At 36.3% G+C, this 21,151-nt stretch overlaps 1 long non-coding RNA gene across 3 annotated transcripts; it reads right to left on the bottom strand.

Annotated features, from left to right (window-relative positions):
• Positions 1 to 714: 714 nt before the first annotated feature.
• LOC139904437 (uncharacterized) lies at positions 715 to 18,674 on the bottom strand. 3 transcript variants are annotated; one of them, XR_011778798.1, is made up of 4 exons: positions 18,358 to 18,674; positions 17,677 to 17,733; positions 17,510 to 17,591; positions 715 to 840 (listed from the first exon to the last, which is right to left on the bottom strand). It is a non-coding gene; the product is annotated as an uncharacterized lncRNA (long non-coding RNA). The 3 variants fall into 3 exon arrangements; XR_011778797.1 differs by lacking the exon at positions 715 to 840 and adding an exon at positions 14,482 to 14,619; XR_011778799.1 differs by lacking the exon at positions 715 to 840 and adding an exon at positions 17,246 to 17,335.
• Between the last annotated feature and the right edge of the window lie 2,477 nt (positions 18,675 to 21,151).

Below are 21,151 nucleotides of genomic sequence, written 5' to 3'. Positions count from 1 at the left end.
CAAAGCTCTATGGTGACGGTGGGTAGAGGATGTCCAGCACGTGGGACATCTGCTCCTCGAGCTCAGTTACCCGAGCACGGAGGATCTCCACCTCCCTCGTCAGTTCCTCGACAGAGGGAGGGGCTGGCAGAGCAGGCAGAGCTGCTGGTGCAGGTGGTGCAGATGGTCCGGCTCCAGAGGTAGATGCTGCACGGCGGTAAGGCTTACGCACGAACGGATCAGCCGGGTAAGGCACGGGTCGGTAACCCTACAACGCTGGCCATGTGCATCAGTGAATGCTCGTCCTCCGTTGATCCCCGGAATAACGGTGCCATCGAAACGGTACCGCTTCTTCGGCGGGGTGGAGGGTGGCTGTACAGGTGCATCATCAAGGTCCTCCTCGTCGGAGTCATCGTCACTAGTGTCGTCTGTGGATGAGCCGTCGGATGATGAATCAGCTGGGGGTGGCTGCACGGGTGGCTGAACAGGCTGTCCTCGGGCGGCCATCATCTGTCGGTATCTGCCGGGCGGAATCAGCACAAGACGTCCATCAGGAGCGCGTCGGCACCACATGCGTAAATGGTTACGGAATGGACCTTCCCCGAATTCCGCGGGAATCACAACACCACCGGGGCGGGGTTGTGGCTCCTGAGGTACCGGGGCAACTGGAGCTGGAATCTCCGGAGGGTTCTGGGCGCCGACTGCGGTAACCACTGGTACAGGTGTATGGCTGCTGGTTCCGGAGGATGAAGCGCCGGGGTCACTGGTTAACGGGATCTGTGTGTCGGTAGCAACAGTAGTTGAGGTGGCTGACGAGTCTGAATCGCTGTCCAAAATGATGACAGGTGGAATATCCGACATCTAAACAAGGAAAATAATTTTTCCATATCAGTAAGTCATAAGCAAGCATGTATTATGTAGTGACCCGAACTTTTCCATGTTTATATATATTAATTGAGATTGATATTTACATGATTAAATGTTTCCAACATGTTAAGCAATCAAACTTGTTAAGACTTGATTAATTGAAATAGGTTTCATATAGACAATTGACCACCCAAGTTGACCGGTGATTCACGAACGTTAAAACTTGTAAAAACTATATGATGACATATATATGGTTATATATATAGTTAACATGATATTATGATAAGTAAACATATCATTAAGTATATTAACAATGAACTACATATGTAAAAACAAGACTACTAACTTAATGATTTTGAAACGAGACATATATGTAACGATTATCGTTGTAACGACATTTAATGTATATATATCATATTAAGAGATATTCGTACATCATAATATCATGATAATATAATAATTTAAAATCTCTTTTGATATTATAAACATTGGGTTAACAACATTTAACAAGATCGTTAACCTAAAGGTTTTAAAACAACATTTACATGTAACGACTAACGATGACTTAACGACTCAGTTAAAATGTATATACATGTAGTGTTTTAATATGTATTCATACACTTTTGAAAGACTTCAAGACACTTATCAAAATACTTCTACTTAACAAAAATGCTTACAATTACATCCTCGTTCAGTTTCATCAACAATTCTACTCGTATGCACCCGTATTCGTACTCGTACAATACACAGCTTTTAGATGTATGTACTATTGGTATATACACTCCAATGATCAGCTCTTAGCAGCCCATGTGAGTCACCTAACACATGTGGGAACCATCATTTGGCAACTAGCATAAAATATCTCATAAAATTACAAAAATATGAGTAATCATTCATGACTTATTTACATGAAAACAAAATTACATATCCTTTATATCTAATCCATACACCAACGACCAAAAACACCTACAAACACTTTCATTCTTCAATTTTCTTCATCTAATTGATCTCTCTCAAGTTCTATCTTCAAGTTCTAAGTGTTCTTCATAAATTCCAAAAGTTCTAGTTTCATAAAATCAAGAATACTTTCAAGTTTGCTAGCTCACTTCCAATCTTGTAAGGTGATCATCCAACCTCAAGAAATCTTTGTTTCTTACAGTAGGTTATCATTCTAATACAAGGTAATAATCATATTCAAACTTTGGTTCAATTTCTATAACTATAACAATCTTATTTCAAGTGATGATCTTACTTGAACTTGTTTTCGTGTCATGATTCTGCTTCAAGAACTTCGAGCCATCCAAGGATCCGTTGAAGCTAGATCCATTTTTCTCTTTTCCAGTAGGTTTATCCAAGGAACTTAAGGTAGTAATGATGTTCATAACATCATTCAATTCATACATATAAAGCTATCTTATTCGAAGGTTTAAACTTGTAATCACTAGAACATAGTTTAGTTAATTCTAAACTTGTTCGCAAACAAAAGTTAATCCTTCTAACTTGACTTTTAAAATCAACTAAACACATGTTCTATATCTATATGATATGCTAACTTAATGATTTAAAACCTGGAAACACGAAAAACACCGTAAAATCGGATTTACGCCGTTGTAGTAACACCGCGGGCTGTTTTGGGTTAATTAATTAAAAACTATGATAAACTTTGATTTAAAAGTTGTTATTCTGAGAAAATGATTTTTATTATGAACATGAAACTATATCCAAAAATTATGGTTAAACTCAAAGTGGAAGTATGTTTTCTAAAATGGTCATCTAGACGTCGTTCTTTCGACTGAAATGACTACCTTTACAAAAACGACTTGTAACTTATTTTTCCGACTATAAACCTATACTTTTCTGTTTAGATTCATAAAATAGAGTTCAATATGAAACCATAGCAATTTGATTCACTCAAAACGGATTTAAAATGAAGAAGTTATGGGTAAAACAAGATTGGATAATTTTTCTCATTTTAGCTACGTGAAAATTGGTAACAAATCTATTCCAACCATAACTTAATCAACTTGTATTGTATATTATGTAATCTTGAGATACCATAGACACGTATACAATGTTTCGACCTATCATGTCGACACATCTATATATATTTCGGAACAACCATAGACACTCTATATGTGAATGTTGGAGTTAGCTATACAGGGTTGAGGTTGATTCCAAAATATATATAGTTTGAGTTGTGATCAATACTGAGATACGTATACACTGGGTCGTGGATTGATTCAAGATAATATTTATCGATTTATTTCTGTACATCTAACTGTGGACAACTAGTTGTAGGTTACTAACAAGGACAGCTGACTTAATAAACTTAAAACATCAAAATATATTAAAAGTGTTGTAAATATATTTTGAACATACTTTGATATATATGTATATATTGTTATAGGTTCGTGAATCAACCAGTGGCCAAGTCTTACTTCCCGACGAAGTAAAAATCTGTGAAAGTGAGTTATAGTCCCACTTTTAAAATCTAATATTTTTGGGATGAGAATACATGCAGGTTTTATAAATGATTTACAAAATAGACACAAGTACGTGAAACTACATTCTATGGTTGAATTATTCAAATCGAATATGCCCCTTTGTATTAAGTCTGGTAATCTAAGAATTAGGGAACAGACACCCTAATTGACGCGAATCCTAAAGATAGATCTATTGGACCTAACAAACCCCATCCAAAGTACCGGATGCTTTAGTACTTCGAAATTTATATCATATCCGAAGGGTGTCCCGGAATGATGGGGATATTCTTATATATGCATCTTGTTAATGTCGGTTACCAGGTGTTCACTATATGAATGATTTTTATCTCTATGTATGGGATGTGTATTGAAATATGAAATCTTGTGGTCTATTATTATGATTTGATATATATAGGTTAAACCTATAACTCACCAACATTTTTGTTGACGTTTTAAGCATGTTTATTCTCAGGTGATTATTAAGAGCTTCCGCTGTCGCATACTTAAATAAGGACGAGATTTGGAGTCCATGCTTGTATGATATTGTGTAAAAACTGCATTCAAGAAACTTATTTTGTTGTAACATATTTGTATTGTAAACCATTATGTAATGGTCGTGTGTAAACAGGATATTTTAGATTATCATTATTTGATAATCTACGTAAAGCTTTTTAAACCTTTATTGATGAAATAAAGGTTATGGTTTGTTTTAAAATGAATGCAGTCTTTGAAAAACGTCTCATATAGAGGTCAAAACCTCGCAACGAAATCAATTAATATGGAACGTTTTTAATCAATAAGAACGGGACATTTCAGTTGGTATCCGAGCGTTGGTCTTAGAGAACCAGAATTTTGCATTAGTGTGTCTTATCGAGTTTGTTAGGATGCATTAGTGAGTCTGGACTTCGACCATGTTTACTTGAAAAATGATTGCTTAATAAATTTTGTTGGAAACTATATATTTTTAACATGTGAATATTATGTGATATATTAATTTCTTAACGCGTTTGATATTATGTGATAGATGTCTACCTCTAGAACAAGTCCCATTGACTCACCTAATAATAATGAAGAGTCAAATGTAAATTGGAATGATTCGTGGACTGATTCACAAGTTCCCGAAGAGGAACCGGAAGAAGAGTCGGAACCGGAAGAAGAATCGGAACCGGAAGAAGAATCGGAACCAGATGAAGAAATAGAACCGGTGGGGGAAATAATAAAACGGTTAAGTAAAAGAAAATCCTCAACCAACCGACCAAGGTTAATTATGGTCAATGGTATTTCCGCCAAGGAAGCAAAATATTGGGAGGATTACCAATTCTCCGATGAATCGGATTCCGACGAGAATTCCGATGATGTTATAGAAATTACCCCAACTGAATTTAAAAAGTCAAAAGAAAATAATAAGGGAAAGGGCATAAAAATAGAGAAATCTAATTCCAACCCCGATGAACTTTATATGTATCGTCAACCCTCGAAGTCCTTAAGTTGTAACAATGACCCGGGAACCTCTAAACCACCAGGTTTTTCTAAACCAATGTGGAAAATTACGGCTCGTATTAGGGGAACATCATATATCCCTAGAAACTTGGCAAAACGAACCAAAACCGAAGAAGAAGAAACAAGCGAGTCGGAATAAGATAGTTGTATTCGTGTGGTGTAATATATGTAATATAGTGTGCTTATGCTTTATGATATATGTAAAAATTGCATGTATTAATAAGTATTTTTTTTATGAATCTAACTCTTGTCTATTTTACAGTATAAAAACACAAAATGGATAGACAACCCAATATTTTAAGAGTCCTACCCGGAGACATGATTGATGAAATCTTGTCTAGAGTCGGTCAGAATTCCTCGGCACAACTATTTAAGGCGAGATCAGTTTGTAAGACATTCGAAGAACGTTCCAAGAATGTCTTGATTTATAAGAGACTTTCGTTTGAAAGATGGGGGATATCACATTGGGAAACCCATAAGTTACGATGTGTTTACTTTGACGCATATATTGCGGGGAACCCAAATGCTATTTTACGCAACGGGTTAAGAAATTATTTTGACTCAATATATCCGAATATTGGACTTCGTGATTTAGAAAAAGCGGCTAACATGCAACATAAAGAAGCATGTTATGCTTACGGATTAGTAATGTTCGCTTCTCACCAAAGTGAGAACAAGAACATCGGGCTACAACTATTAAACAAAACGTTTCCACAAGTGACGGAGTCGGTAATTGGGGTAAGAAATGAGGTTTTTAGATTGTTACGGGACTGTTGGACATTACGTAACCCTCGTCCCTTTGACGACGTTACAACACGCTGTCTTATCAACGGCCATAACGGTTATGTTCCACAAGACCAAGGATGGGAAGTAATCCTAGTAAAACCAGAATGCATGACTTGTTTCTGGACGTATGAATTACGTGTCTTTATTGCCTTTGCTGAACGACTTGTGTACTAGCTAGAATTATCTTCACAACCATCTTGTATCAAATTTATTGTGTGCTATATTTCATGCTATATGTAAAATAAGCGGTATTGTAAGTTTGTAAAATATTGTGTAAAAGTTTGAACGCGAAATATTATTATAATCAGTTTTTCATATAGAATTGTAGTAGTTTAATTGTATATTAGCTACAAGTATGAACTTAACGGGTAGGTACTACCCGAATTTAAACTTATAAAACGCTAATATGAAGAAAAAACTTTTATAAATGAGTTCATATTATGCTACGAAATACTATTAACTACTCTTAATATTCTGTATGATTAACTTGTTCCATTTGACTATTTTGAAGGAAATGGCACCGACTACTCGACACACAGTGAATATGAATGAAGAGGAATTCCGTACTTTTCTAGCTTCAAACATAGCCGCAGTACAGGCTGCGCTACATACCAACAATAACCTTGGATCTAGCAGTACAGGAAATCGTGTAGGATGCACCTACAAAGAATTCACTGCCTGCAAACCTTTGGAATTTGATGGAACCGAAGGACCGATCGGATTGAAACGGTGGACCGAGAAGGTCGAATCGGTGTTTGCCATAAGTAAGTGTACTGAAGAGGACAAAGTGAAGTACGCTACGCATACCTTCACAGGTTCTGCGTTAACATGGTGGAATACCTATCTAGAGCAGGTGGGACAAGACGATGCGTACGCACTACCGTGGTCAGCATTCAAGCACTTGATGAACGAGAAGTACCGTCCCAGAACCGAGGTCAATAAGCTCAAGACAGAACTTAGAGGGTTACGAACCCAAGGATTTGATATTACCACGTACGAAAGACGATTCACAGAATTGTGCCTATTGTGTCCGGGAGCATTCGAAGATGAGGAAGAGAAGATCGACGCGTTTGTGAAAGGATTACCGGAAATAATCCAAGAAGATATAAGTTCACACGAGCCCGCCTCCATACAACAGGCATGTAGAATGGCTCACAAACTAGTGAACCAGATTGAAGAAAGAATTAAAGAACAGACTGCTGAAGAGGCCACTGTAAAGCAAGTCAAAAGAAAGTGGGAGGAAAACGGTGATAAGAATCACCAATACAACAACAACAGTAATTACAACAATAATCGCAACAATTATCCCAACAATCGCAACATCAATCGAAACTACAACAAACGGCCCAACAACAACAACAACAACAACAACAACAACAACAACAGCTACAACAATCATCCCAACAACAATAATAACCGCAACAACAACAATCAGAAGCAGCTATGCCAAAGGTGTGAAAAGTATCACTCGGGGTTCTGCACCAAATTTTGCAACAAGTGTAAAAGAAATGGTCATAGCGCAGCGAAGTGTGAGGTCTACGGACCAGGGGTTAATAGAACGAAAGGAACAAATGGTGTCGGAACGAGTAATGGCGGAGCAAGTAGTGTCGGAGCAAGTTATGCCAATGTAGTTTGTTATAAATGTGGAAAACCGGGCCACATTATTAGAAATTGCCCGAACCAGGAGAACACGAATGGACAAGGCCGCGGAAGAGTTTTCAATATTAATGCGGCAGAGGCACAGGAAGACCCGGAGCTTGTTACGGGTACGTTTCTTATTGACAATAAATCCGCTTACGTTTTATTTGATTCGGGTGCGGATAGAAGCTATATGAGTAGAGATTTTTGTGCTAAATTAAGTTGTCCATTGACGCCTTTGGATAGTAAATTTTTACTCGAATTAGCAAATGGTAAATTAATTTCAGCAGATAATATATGTCGGAATCGAGAAATTAAACTGGTTAGCGAAACATTTAAGATTGATTTGATACCAGTAGAGTTAGGGAGTTTTGATGTGATAATCGGTATGGACTGGTTGAAAGAAGTGAAAGCAGAGATCGTTTGTTACAAAAATGCAATTCGCATTATACGAGAAAAAGGAAAACCCTTAATGGTGTACGGAGAAAAGGGCAACACGAAGCTACATCTTATTAGTAATTTGAAGGCACAAAAACTAATAAGAAAAGGTTGCTATGCTATTCTAGCACACGTCGAGAAAGTACAAACTGAAGAAAAGAGCATCAATGATGTTCCCATTGCAAAAGAATTTCCCGATGTATTTTCGAAAGAATTACCGGGATTACCCCCACATCGATCCGTTGAATTTCAAATAGATCTTGTACCAGGAGCTGCACCAATAGCTCGTGCTCCTTACAGACTCGCACCCAGCGAGATGAAAGAACTGCAAAGCCAATTACAAGAACTTTTAGAGCGTGGTTTCATTCGACCAAGCACATCACCGTGGGGAGCTCCTGTTTTGTTTGTCAAGAAGAAAGATGGTACATTCAGGTTGTGTATCGACTACCGAGAGTTGAACAAACTTACCATCAAGAACCGCTACCCACTACCGAGAATCGACGACTTATTTGATCAACTACAAGGCTCGTCTGTTTATTCAAAGATTGACTTACGTTCCGGGTATCATCAAATGCGGGTGAAAGAAGATGATATTCCAAAGACTGCTTTCAGAACACGTTACGGTCATTACGAGTTTATGGTCATGCCGTTTGGTTTAACTAATGCACCAGTTGTGTTCATGGACCTTATGAACCGAGTGTGTGGACCATACCTTGACAAGTTTGTCATTGTTTTCATTGATGACATACTTATTTACTCAAAGAATGACCAAGAACACGGTGAACATTTGAGAAAGGTGTTAGAAGTATTGAGGAAGGAAGAATTGTACGCTAAGTTTTCAAAGTGTGCATTTTGGTTGGAAGAAGTTCAATTCCTCGGTCACATAGTGAACAAAGAAGGTATTAAGGTGGATCCGGCAAAGATAGAAACTGTTGAAAAGTGGGAAACCCCGAAAACTTCGAAACACATACGCCAGTTTTTAGGACTAGCTGGTTACTACAGAAGGTTCATCCAAGACTTTTCCAGAATAGCAAAACCCTTGACTGCATTAACGCATAAAGGGAAGAAATTTGAATGGAATGATGAACAAGAGAAAGCGTTTCAGTTATTGAAGAAAAAGCTAACTACGGCACCTATATTGTCATTGCCTGAAGGGAATGATGATTTTGTGATTTATTGTGACACATCAAAGCAAGGTCTCGGTTGTGTATTAATGCAACGAACGAAGGTGATTGCTTATGCGTCTAGACAATTGAAGATTCACGAACAAAATTATACGACGCATGATTTGGAATTAGGCGCGGTTGTTTTTGCATTAAAGACTTGGAGACACTACTTATATGGGGTCAAAAGTATTATATATACTGACCACAAAAGTCTTCAACACATATTTAATCAGAAACAACTGAATATGAGGCAGCGTAGGTGGATTGAATTGTTGAATGATTACGACTTTGAGATTCGTTACCACTCGGGGAAGGCAAATGTGGTAGCCGATGCCTTGAGCAGGAAGGACAGAGAACCCATTCGAGTAAAATCTATGAATATAATGATTCATGATAACCTTACTACTCAAATAAAGGAGGCGCAACAAGGAGTTTTAAAAGAGGGAAATTTAAAGGATGAAATACCCAAAGGATCGGAGAAGCATCTTAATATTCGGGAAGACGGAACCCGGTATAGGGCTGAAAGGATTTGGGTACCAAAATTTGGAGATATGAGAGAAATGGTACTTAGAGAAGCTCATAAAACCAGATACTCAATACATCCTGGAACGGGGAAGATGTACAAGGATCTCAAGAAACATTTTTGGTGGCCGGGTATGAAAGCCGATGTTGCTAAATACGTAGGAGAATATTTGACGTGTTCTAAGGTCAAAGCTGAGCATCAGAAACCATCAGGTCTACTTCAACAACCCGAAATCCCGGAATGGAAATGGGAAAACATTACCATGGATTTCATCACTAAATTGCCAAGGACTACAAGTGGTTTTGATACTATTTGGGTAATAGTTGATCGTCTCACCAAATCAGCACACTTCCTGCCAATAAGAGAAGATGACAAGATGGAGAAGTTAGCACGACTGTATTTGAAGGAAGTCGTCTCCAGACATGGAATACCAATCTCTATTATCTCTGATAGGGATGGCAGATTTATTTCAAGATTCTGGCAGACATTACAGCAAGCATTAGGAACTCGTCTAGACATGAGTACTGCCTATCATCCACAAACTGATGGGCAGAGCGAAAGGACGATACAAACGCTTGAAGACATGCTACGAGCATGTGTTATTGATTTCGGAAACAGTTGGGATCGACATCTACCGTTAGCAGAATTTTCCTACAACAACAGCTACCATTCAAGCATTGAGATGGCGCCGTTTGAAGCACTTTATGGTAGAAAGTGCAGGTCTCCGATTTGTTGGAGTGAAGTGGGGGATAGACAGATTACGGGTCCGGAGATTATACAAGAAACTACCGAGAAGATCATCCAAATTCAAAAACGATTGAAAACCGCCCAAAGTCGACAAAAGAGCTACGCTGACATTAAAAGAAAAGATATAGAATTTGAAATTGGAGAGATGGTCATGCTTAAAGTTGCACCTTGGAAAGGCGTTGTTCGATTTGGTAAACGAGGGAAATTAAATCCAAGGTATATTGGACCATTCAAGATTATTGATCGTGTCGGACCAGTAGCTTACCGACTTGAGTTACCTCAACAACTCGCGGCTGTACATAACACTTTCCACGTCTCGAATTTGAAGAAATGTTTTGCTAAAGAAGATCTCACTATTCCGTTAGATGAAATCCAAATCAACGAAAAACTTCAATTCATCGAAGAACCCGTCGAAATAATGGATCGTGAGGTTAAAAGACTTAAGCAAAACAAGATACCAATTGTTAAGGTTCGATGGAATGCTCGTAGAGGACCCGAGTTCACCTGGGAGCGTGAAGATCAGATGAAGAAGAAATACCCGCATCTATTTCCAGAAGATTCGTCAACACCTTCAACAGCTTAAAATTTCGAGACGAAATTTATTTAACGGGTAGGTACTGTAGTGACCCAAACTTTTCCATGTTTATATATATTAATTGAGATTGATATTTACATGATTAAATGTTTCCAACATGTTAAGCAATCAAACTTGTTAAGACTTGATTAATTGAAATTGGTTTCATATAGACAATTGACCACCCAAGTTGACCGGTGATTCACGAACGTTAAAACTTGTAAAAACTATATGATGACATATATATGGTTATATATATAGTTAACATGATATTATGATAAGTAAACATATCATTAAGTATATTAACAATGAACTACATATGTAAAAACAAGACTACTAACATAATGATTTTGAAACGAGACATATATGTAACGATTATCGTTGTAACGATATTTAATGTATATATATCATATTAATATCATATTAAGAGATATTCGTACATTATAATATCATGATAATATAATAATTTAAAATCTCTTTTGATATTATAAACATTGGGTTAACAACATTTAACAAGATCGTTAACCTAAAGGTTTCAAAACAACATTTACATGTAACGACTAACGATGACTTAACGACTCAGTTAAAATGTATATACATGTAGTGTTTTAATATGTATTCATACACTTTTGAAAGACTGCAAGACACTTATCAAAATACTTCTACTTAACAAAAATGCTTACAATTACATCCTCGTTCAGTTTCATCAACAATTCTACTCGTATGCACCCGTATTCGTACTCGTACAATACACAGCTTTTAGATGTATGTACTATTGGTATATACACTCCAATGATCAGCTCTTAGCAGCCCATGTGAGTCACCTAACACATGTGGGAACCATCATTTGGCAACTAGCATGAAATATCTCATAAAATTACAAAAATATGAGTAATCATTCATGACTTATTTACATGAAAACAAAATTACATATCCTTTATATCTAATCCATACACCAACGACCAAAAACACCTACAAACACTTTCATTCTTCAATTTTCTTCATCTAATTGATCTCTCTCAAGTTCTATCTTCAAGTTCTAAGTGTTCTTCATAAATTCCAAAAGTTCTAGTTTCATAAAATCAAGAATACTTTCAAGTTTGCTAGCTCACTTCCAATCTTGTAAGGTGATCATCCAACCTCAAGAAATATTTGTTTCTTACAGTAGGTTATCATTCTAATACAAGGTAATAATCATATTCAAACTTTGGTTCAATTTCTATAACTATAACAATCTTATTTCAAGTGATGATCTTACTTGAACTTGTTTTCGTGTCATGATTCTGCTTCAAGAACTTCGAGCCATCCAAGGATCCGTTGAAGCTAGATCCATTTTTCTCTTTTCCAGTAGGTTTATCCAAGGAACTTAAGGTAGTAATGATGTTCATAACATCATTCGATTCATACATATAAAGCTATCTTATTCGAAGGTTTAAACTTGTAATCACTAGAACATAGTTTAGTTAATTCTAAACTTGTTCGCAAAAAAAAGTTAATCCTTCTAACTTGACTTTTAAAATCAACTAAACACATGTTCTATATCTATATGATATGCTAACTTAATGATTTAAAACCTGGAAACACGAAAAACACCGTAAAACCGGATTTACGCCGTTGTAGTAACACCGCGAGCTGTTTTGGGTTAATTAATTAAAAACTATGATAAACTTTGATTTAAAAGTTGTTATTCTGAGAAAATGATTTTTATTATGAACATGAAACTATATCCAAAAATTATGGTTAAACTCAAAGTGGAAGTATGTTTTCTAAAATGGTCATCTAGACGTCGTTCTTTCGACTGAAATGACTACCTTTACAAAAACAACTTGTAACTTATTTTTCCGACTATAAACCTATACTTTTCTATTTATATTCATAAAATAGAGTTCAATATGAAACCATAGCAATTTGATTCACTCAAAACGGATTTAAAATAAAGAAGTTATGGGTAAAACAAGATTGGATAATTTTTCTCATTTTAGCTACGTGAAAATTGGTAACAAATCTATTCCAACCATAACTTAATCAACTTGTATTGTATATTATGTAATCTTGAGATACCATAGACACGTATACAATGTTTCGACCTATCATGTCGACACATCTATATATATTTCGGAACAACCATAGACACTCTATATGTGAATGTTGGAGTTAGCTATACAGGGTTGAGGTTGATTCCAAAATATATATAGTTTGAGTTGTGATCAATACTGAGATACGTATACACTGGGTCGTGGATTGATTCAAGATAATATTTATCGATTTATTTCTGTACATCTAACTGTGGACAACTAGTTGTAGGTTACTAACGAGGACAGCTGACTTAATAAACTTAAAACATCAAAATATATTAAAAGTGTTGTAAATATATTTTGAACATACTTTGATATATATGTATATATTGTTATAGGTTCGTGAATCAACCAGTGGCCAAGTCTTACTTCCCGACGAAGTAAAAATCTGTGAAAGTGAGTTATAGTCCCACTTTTAAAATCTAATATTTTTGGGATGAGAATACATGCAGGTTTTATAAATGATTTACAAAATAGACACAAGTACGTGAAACTACATTCTATGGTTGAATTATCGAAATCGAATATGCCCCTTTGTATTAAGTCTGATAATCTAAGAATTAGGGAACAGACACCCTAATTGACGCGAATCCTAAAGATAGATCTATTGGGCCTAACAAACCCCATCCAAAGGTACCGGATGCTTTAGTACTTCGAAATTTATATCATATCCGAAGGGTGTCCCGGAATGATGGGGATATTCTTATATATGCATCTTGTTAATGTCGGTTACCAGGTGTTCACCATATGAATGATTTTTATCTCTATGTATGGGATGTGTATTGAAATATGAAATCTTGTGGTCTATTATTATGATTTGATATATATAGGTTAAACCTATAACTCACCAACATTTTTGTTGACGTTTTAAGCATGTTTATTCTCAGGTGATTATTAAGAGCTTCCGATGTAACATACTTAAATAAGGACGAGATTTGGAGTCCATGCTTGTATGATATTGTGTAAAAACTGCATTCAAGAAACTTATTTTGTTGTAACATATTTGTATTGTAAACCATTATGTAATGGTCGTGTGTAAACAGGATATTTTAGATTATCATTATTTGATAATCTACGTAAAGCTTTTTAAAACCTTTATTGATGAAATAAAGGTTATGGTTTGTTTTAAAATGAATGCAGTCTTTGAAAAACGTCTCATATAGAGGTCAAAACCTCGCAACGAAATCAATTAATATGGAACGTTTTTAATCAATAAGAACGGGACATTTCATATTAGGCACTATAGCAACCTAGCATGGCAATCAGTACTAATCAGAGATAACATGTGAAAGCAGATAGTAATCATGCAAAGGCAGAAATAGGCATACAGCAAGTTCGCATGGCAGTAAAGATAAGCAATAGCATGCAGTAAGATCATACAGCAGAAAGTAGGCAAAGCATGCAGTGAGTCTCGCAGAAACAAGTAAACAAGCTAGTTGTAGATTAGTCCTATTAGTGAATCATACTCGGGTCGGTCTAGACTCACTAATGCAACCTAATTCCCTACAACCAATGCTCTGATACCAACTGTGACGCCCCGTAAAAAACCATCGTGTACGGATCATCAACAACAGGATCATCACAAGGTCAAACACTATATGCTGTTTGAAAACCGATTTGTATTCATTAAAAAGATAACGTTTTACAAAGATAACATGTCATAAGACTTATTACAAACCATTGTTCCAAAATAACATAAGTTTACGAATGCAAAACATAAGTTTCATAATTTGAGACATCTCTAGTAATGCAGCGGATAACTAGTACAGTAGGGGTCCATAACAACAATTCAATAACAGCATGACAGCAAGTGTAACAGCGGAAGCAATAAACCTCTAGGCACCTGAGAAATACATGCTTAAAAAGTCAACACGAATGTTGGTGAGCTATAGTTTAAGTTGTAATAGTAACGTAAGACAGGCCACGAGATTTTAGTGCTGTAAACAGCGTATCAAACAGTATGAAAAGTATATGTATAACCGTGGGCACCCGGTAACTAGACTTAACGTTTATAACCCCTTGAAAGTACACTTGGCGAGTGCGTATGTTCACGAAGTATTAAACACTCATTAAATGCTAGCGCGACTAGCCCGAGTGGGGATGTCAAACCCTATGGGTCCATATCTAAGATTCGCGTTCACCGGTTCAAAGACCAATGACTAAACGTTACCGTGCTAAAGGGAATATTTATGCCGTTGTATAACCCACACACAAATAAAGTTTAAGTACTCGTGCCTAGTATGTAAAACGTAAAAAGCGCATGTATTCTCAGTCCCAAAAATAGTAACATTGGTAAAAAGGGATGCTATAACTCACAGTGATAAAAGCGGTAAAGTCGGTAATGAAAGTACGCAAGTAGTAAGTCGGTCCGAAAGGTCGTCAACCTAAATCAAAGGTTACTAGGTCAGTAGGTTGTCTTTATAAATTCTAATAGTGCATAAAATAAGTTTAAGTGTCATCATCATCATCATTCATCATCATAAAGGCTAAGTAAGTTCGACAAGAATAGAGATCGAAACAATAGGCTGACTTCGTTCAGCTGCTACGACCTCTACGTAAATCGAAAAGACGCATAGTCAGTGGATATGGCTCCGTATATGAGTCCCCTAATAGCTGACCAATTTTCAGAACCTAACTCGTCTTCGTTTGACCGTGGCGACGGTTTAAGTGCGAGTAGGTCAGAAATTTCAGCACAACGTTAATAGGGTGTAGTGACTCTCGGAGGGCCATAAATCCTAAACCGTAACTCGGATTAAGACGAGGCCTAAACGGAAAATCATCTACTCGAACCGAACTAACTGAAAATAAACTTTCCAGTAGCCCAGGTGGTCTGATCAGATACGAAAATCAGTGGACAAGTGCTCCGGTGGGGTTCTTGGTGCTTGATGCTCATCACGGTTCTCATCCTTGATGCTTGTAGTTTCAAGTGTACAACTCGTTGATGGTTTAGCATCACTTTTGACCAAGATTCACCATCAATACACAATATGTTAAGACCAATTAAGAACACAACTCATTCATGAGTCTTAGATGGATGATGAACCAAGGTTACATCATATCCTTAGTCTTAACACAATTTCAATTCACAATAACAACTAAAGCTACAAACTTTACATCATTTCAACAAGTATAAGCACAATCCAAGTCAAATGTGGTGATGGAACCCTAAGCTAGAGAGCTTGGATCCATCTCACACAAGTTACAAGGTTGCAAAGCTAGAAAGCTTGAACCTTTAAGTGTTCTTGAAGATCTTGAAGCATAAAGCTTGGATCTTTAAGGTATATGAAGATAACAAACACAAGTTTGAATCTTTTTCACAAAACAACATGATCAAAGCAAAAAGAACTTAGATCTAACAAAAAGATATGAAGATTCAAGCTAGAAAGCTTGCATCTTAATTGTTCTTGAAGAATTCATGCTTGAATCAACAAGATATAAGCAAGATCAAAGCTACAAGGAACTTGATCTCCTTAAGAATGATGATGAAGGTCACAAAAATGATGAAGAAAAGAGGAAGAAAAAGAAAACTTACAAGTAAGGAAAGAAAGAAAGAACAAGCGGTGTGAAAAACCAAAATGATCAAGTGTAAAATGGGAGGTAAATGGCTAGTATTTATAGGCAAATGAAATAACAAGGATTGATGACATGGACAAGGCCATGGTGGCCTTGGTGGCCGTGGGTTTTGGGTAGGGGGGAGGGAGACACCACTTTGCTTTTTGGATAATGGTTGTCTAAAGTGTGTCCTTATGCTAGAATCTCATGTTACAAAGTTGATAATCCTTATCCATTATGCTAGTATGACTCACTAATTATTTATTTATTTATTTATTTATTTATTATTATGGGCTACTAGTAATAATACTTGGGCTAATTAATTGGGTCACTAGCTAGAGTAGGGTGGGCTTGAGCCCAACAAGGTAGAAAGTCCAACAAGACTAACTATTGGGCTTTAGCAATTAAATAAATAAAATTAAGCATCCAAAGGCCCAAGTAATTATTATTATAAAATAATAATTAATATTTCGCAGTCCAAAAGTTCCAGTTCCGACAAAAGTCAAACGCGCGCGCAGTCCGCGGTTTATTCGTAACGGCAAGTAACACTAACGGTTATAAAGCATCCAATGGACAAGTTAAGCATTCCACATACACCAAGGCATGTTTTAGGGTAAATATGAATATAAAACATGTGTGCCAAGGTTCCGGAGTAATAAAGTAACACAGTACGCACAAATACGCAGTTTCGCTAAAATACAAAGCATAAAAGCAAGTCGAAAAAGTCGGGTCGTTACAAGATCTATGTCTAACCATATTGTTGCATCAAATGTTTCATGAATTTCTCTCAGTTAAATATCTAAGCTGTTTTCTAGCTTGATTAAACATGAACTACAAAAGCGTAATTAGATCAGCCTTATCAAATACATTAATCTGTGACGTATTTTAGAAGGTGTCTTTACTCACTTACATTTGAAGTCTGTAAAGATGGATGATGATTACTCAAGATCTTATCTCACATAACACTTAGAATTTAAAACCTTTTGTCATATATCAATGGATGCAGTCTGCATATACAATTGATTAATCATAATTATATATAATTGCATATTGAAATTATTATTTATAATAATCAGTAATATTGGCACATTGTCATATATCACTGGATGGAGTATGCAGACACGTAAATTATGGTTCTCTGATTAATATTATAATCAAAAAATGGGGGGAAAGATGTATACCAAGTGACACCAGTCATTTAACCTTAGATGCTGTCTTTCACCATCTAACATAGCGTATGTGTGTAGGTGCAGTTCATGCAGTCTGCATAATGATATAGTAGTGATTGATTAATCGAATATAAATTTGGGGACAAAAGTTCTAAAGTAATTGAGACCATCCATCTTACCAGGAAGACTGTAGCTCAACATCTGATGGTTTGTGCATAATCAACCACACCTTCATTCTGCAACATCACACAATATAAATTTAGAATTCACAAAATATAGCATTGATACAACTGAATTCAAGATTTGTTGCATATACAACTTATATTTTCAGAGCATCATAATTACAGGACTAATTATATATTCAGAGGTTTTATATTCAGAGTAGCACAACTTTCATTCACAAAGATACAATTTATTTCATATTTCATACTGCCATTTTTTAATAGGTTGATTGAAAGCTTTGTTTTTAGAACCATGATAGATGTAACATATCCAATAATCAAAAAGTTGATGATCACTACAATAAGAACACATTGTTCATATATCACTAAACATCCGCATAGAAGTATCCCAAACATGACATTTCAAGTTTCTGCAAATCAATGTTCGAATTCAAAATATGACATTTACGAAGATACAATTTATTACAGAGATTTAACTCAATGTTCAAATCTCAATTACAGAAGTGATTGAAGGAACACTAGAATGAGAAAACATCATCATATATAAAAAAACACAAACTTGACATCTCAATGTTCAAATTCTAATTCAAAGCAATTGAGGGCTAGAATATAAGTATACAGAGTAATAATGGAAGTCGAAAACCAATAATTAAATCCCTAAATCAAATGAATACTTACCATCCTTATTTCCGGAATAAAATTGTGTTAAGGAATTGAAAGAGGAAGGCAGAAAAGGCAGGAGAGGATGATAGGGTTCGAGAATACACCGCAATACCATCGACGATCCTCGAAGTTATTTATTCTAATTGATTAGTAACAAGTTGAAAATCATCATCTTAAATCACTCTTCATACTGTATTAGATAATTTTTTGATGATCCGATTGAAGAAGAGAAGATTTATTGATGAATTTATGATAGGGATTTTATATGAATTGGAGAAAAAGAAAAAGTAATCTGATTTGGATGAATCTTGATTAATTGTACGCTAGGAAGAAAAGTTAGGGTTGCTCTAATTCTAAATTTCTGAATGAGCTCCTAATTTATACCGTGTATTTTAATTTGCTGAAGGGGTTTAGGGGTAATTTAGGGGGATTAATGTTAAGAATGTATTTATTAGCTAATAGTTTTAGAGAATGATTTTTAGTCATTGGATCAAAGGGTATTATGAGGTAATTTTTTGATCTAGGGGTGTTGAAGGGGGTTTTAGAAATATTTATTAGTTAATTAAAACTCTCTTTTAATGTATAGAATGATAATAATAATAATAATAATAATAATAATAATAATAATAATAATAATATAATAATAATAATAATAATAATAATAATAATAATAATAATAATAATAATAATAACAGGGTGATCCCCTTGGTCCGCTGCTTTTTGCTTTGGTCTTACAACCCTTGGTTTCTAAAATCAGAGATAATTTTGAAGTTTGTCTTCAGGCATGGTATTTGGATGATGGCACTATTATTGGGGACACTTTGGTGGTGGGGAAGGTTTTGCATTTGATTATGGGGGATGGGCCTCGTTTTGGGCTTCATCTCAACGTTGAAAAAACAGAAATTTTCTGGCCTACGGAGGACCCTCGCAGCAGGCAAGTAGGTGTCTTTCCTCCTAATATTGCTCGACCTTTAAATGGTGTTAAGTTGCTTGGGGCCCCCGCAAGTTCCGATCTTGGTTTTAGTAGTGAACTGGTGATGCAAAGGGTGACCAAGTCCATTGCGCTTATGGATAAGGTTGCTAAGCTTGATGATCCTCAGTGTGAGTTGTTGTTGCTTAGGGCATGTACGGGAGTTTCTAAACTCTACTTTACCTTGCGTACTTGTCCTCCTAGTATATTTGAGGCGGCTCAACGCGCTTTTGATGGAGCCCTTCGATCTTCCTTGAAGCGTATTGTTACTGCTTCAGGGCCTGGGTTTGGTGATTGGCAGTGGAGGCTTGCCACCTTGCCATTTGCATTTGGAGGGCTTGGTGTTTATTCTGCGGGAGATGTTCGTCATTATGCTTTTCTGGCTTCTCGATTACAGTCTGCTGGGTTGCAGACCAAGCTCCTACGTCATGCGGGTATTGTTGGTCTTGGTCGTGCTTTTGAAGATGCTTTGGGTCTGTTTAATAAAACGGTTGGGTTTGATATTTTAGGTAATCAGAGTGAGGTCGCTGCCCCCATACTCATGAAGAAATTGGCAGATGTTTATTTCACAAAGGTTACCGCTTCTGCAGAATCCACTTTTTCATTATCTCCCCGACAATCGGCCTTATGGAAATCGCAGCAGGGTGATCACACCTCTGCTTGGCTAAGGGCAGTCCCTATTTTGGGGTTGGGTCAGACGATGAACGCAAAGACTTACCGATGTGTGTTGTGCTACCGGTTGGGTGTTCCATTGTTCTCTATCTCGACGGCATGCTCTGCCTGTTCAAGGGTTTTTACTGGGGATATTTTCGGGGATCACGCGGTGTCTTGTGCTGGTATGGTGGGTATTAAGCATCGACATAATGTTGTTCGGGATTCCCTTGTTGATGTTTGTTATCGATCTGGGATTTCAGCGAGAAAGGAGGTTGACATTGGGTTGTCTGGAGGGAACGACAGGGCCCTCAGACCTGCAGATGTGTTACTTTATTCCTGGGATTGTGGTCGCGATGTTTGTGTTGACTTGATAGGGTCTTCTCCTTTGACACAGTCTGGGCTTTCTGACTTTGTCCCTGGACGTGCTGTGGTTGATGCGGCTCGTCGGAAGCGGGTCAAGTACGAATCTAGCTGTCAGGCGATTGGTTATGGTTTCATTCCTTTCTCATTTTCTTCCCTTGGGGAATTAGAAAAGGATGCTGTTTCTTTGCTAAAGCGGGTTCAGAAGAGTTCGATGGCGCAAGATATTGGTGCCGGTGCTGCTGCTCATATTTTTACTAGGATAGGTTTTGCTATTGCTAGAGGTGTGGGGGCCCAGATTGTCTCTAGGCTTCCCACTAATTTTTTGTAAGTTTTAATACTTTTAAGTTTATTATTATTATTATAATAATAATAATAATAATAATAATAATAATAATAATAATAATAATAATAATAATAATAATAATAATAATATAATTTTACCAAAATTCCAATTAGAGTATCCCATGTGTTATTGGGTGTTTCTTGACAACATATTCAATGAACAAATGCTCTACATAATACAAAAGTTAATAATTGAGCGAAGAAAAGTTGGTGCTTGTTATAATTCAGTAGGCTTATAACTACCTTTAATGGTTATAAGAACAAAGAGAGAAAAAGAGAGAAGAGGGAGAGAAGAAATATTGATATTGATATTTCAAGAGAAATGGTGCACCTTAAATGGTTACCATACATGTCTATTTATAGTATAAAATATTACTATGCAAGAAATATAATAATAATAAAATTAACATCCAATCTAGATATTTTATAACACAATCTAGATATTTTATAACACTCCCCCTTGGATGACAATTTTATTAG

The sequence above is a fragment of the Rutidosis leptorrhynchoides genome, chromosome 4 (assembly GCF_046630445.1).
Source record: "Rutidosis leptorrhynchoides isolate AG116_Rl617_1_P2 chromosome 4, CSIRO_AGI_Rlap_v1, whole genome shotgun sequence".
NCBI classification, from domain to species: Eukaryota; Viridiplantae; Streptophyta; class Magnoliopsida; order Asterales; family Asteraceae; genus Rutidosis; species Rutidosis leptorrhynchoides.
The sequence above is the reverse complement of the archived record's forward strand: the minus strand, read 5'-3'. Positions and strand labels throughout refer to the sequence as shown.